Raw genomic sequence first — 1,951 nt, 5'->3', positions numbered from 1 at the left:
GTAGTCCCATCAGGGACACCCCTTCCAAGTGGTGCTGCTGGGACTAAATGCTGCTGGCCTGCTGATTGGCCAGCAGCTCCATTAGGTGGGACTTCCTGCTCAAGACCAATTAAAGGCCTGGGGAGTGAAAAATCCCAGTTTGGCTCCCCAGGCCCTGTGAAGGTGGGCTCGCCACCGACTTTTCGGTCAGTGGACTGGGCCTCCCACTCAATGAAAAATTCTGGCCACTGGTACTGCAGTCAGATGAGCTGATCACGGACACCCAGCCAGAAAGGGGCTGTGTTTGTTGCCATCTGCCTCTCTTCTCATCTTCCTATTCCTCCTCCTCCTCCTTCTCAGCTGCCCGCTGTAGACCTGGTGGCAAGCTCTGTGCCCTCGTGTTGGTGAGGTAGTGCAGTTTGGAGCAGACCATGACAAATCGTGAGACATTTTCTGGTGAGTACTGCAGGTTTTCTCCAGTGTGGTCCAGATAGCAGAAGCACCCCAATGGTCTGTTCGATGACACCTCGTGTGGTAGCATGGCTCTCATTATATGCATGCTGCACACGTGTCCATGGGTTGCACGCTCATGTCATAAGCCAGGATAGCCCTTGTTGTCCAGTAGGCAACCTCTGGTTTCTTGTGGTGGCTCAAATGTTGATGGTACAGTGGACTGCTGCAGAATAAAGGGATTATGACTGTTGCTAGGGCATTGACAAGCATGATCTGCTGAGTATTGTCGTACATCAACTGGACATTGAGGTAGTGGAACCCCTCTGGTTGTGGTACTTCTCTGAATTTACATACAGCATCCGCAGAGCAGTGCGTGTATGGTCAATGGCACCCTGCACCATACGGAAGCCAGCTATCCTGGCAAAGCCATATGCTCGCTCTTCCTGCTTCGCTCTGGCAAGAGGGAATGAAATGTATTTAGTTTTCCAGGCATACAGAGCCTCAGCAAAATCCCTTACCCAATATTGGATGGTGAACGGCGAGATTTTGGAAACACCACATGCTCCAGCCTGAAAGGAGCCTGATACAAAAAAATACTTGGTCATGGTCGCCTTCACAGCTTCTGGCAATTGCATCCTCACCCACCTCTAAGGCTGCAGTTCTGCGAGGAACAGCTGGCAGATTTCAGTGAGCACTTCATCAGTGAAATGAAGATGTCGCACACATTTGAGTTAGGAGAATTACTCCCTGAAGACCCTAGATGGTTATGGCCTCCTGCTGAGAGCCCTTCTCCCCCTCTTCCTCCTCCCGCTTTGAGCAGCTGGTCCTCCACTGTGTCACCTCTGCTCATTCTCCCTGTTATGCTGCAGGCCAAGTGGGACGGTAACTGTAGCATCCATGACTGGGAACAAGTGGTCTGAGCAGAACCCTTGAAGTGAGAACCAAGGCCTTCATCATGTGCCATACCATTCCCTCTAGAGTTCAGCAACTTGAAGTAGCAGTACAAATCACCAAACTACCAGTCGAAATCCATCATCAACTAACCTGAAAGTAGTTGATGATCCCTTTAAATAGTGTTGTTAGAGGATCCTTCCTGCTGCTGAATGCATGCTCAGCTTTGCGAGATTAACAGAGAGCATTAACTGGAGTGTTGAGGTCGAAAATTGCACTGCAGCGACCTGATTTTAACTCTGTGCAAGTGGATGGGTTTTGAATGAATTAAAATTTTGCCCCTAGAGTCATATCAGTATTACACACTGACTTAGATCATGATCTGTCTATTCTGCATACATATGGCATATGCGTCCAGCGCCCGTGCTAACGACCTACCCAAAATGGTGTCCTGTGTCACCCAAACCAGAAGTGCGCATGTTTGGCACGGACACCATTTTGGACCTGAAATGGGACCCTTAGCACCAAAAGTACAGGCACCACACAATCAAATTTTGCAGCCAATTTGTTTTCTATTATCTTTCACCTTATATTTGTCTGCCTCCTGCTGGTCAATTGACAATCAGAC

This window comes from Heterodontus francisci, chromosome 13 (genome assembly GCF_036365525.1).
Source record: "Heterodontus francisci isolate sHetFra1 chromosome 13, sHetFra1.hap1, whole genome shotgun sequence".
Lineage (NCBI taxonomy): Eukaryota > Metazoa > Chordata > Chondrichthyes > Heterodontiformes > Heterodontidae > Heterodontus > Heterodontus francisci.
Note: the sequence above shows the minus strand (reverse complement) of the source record.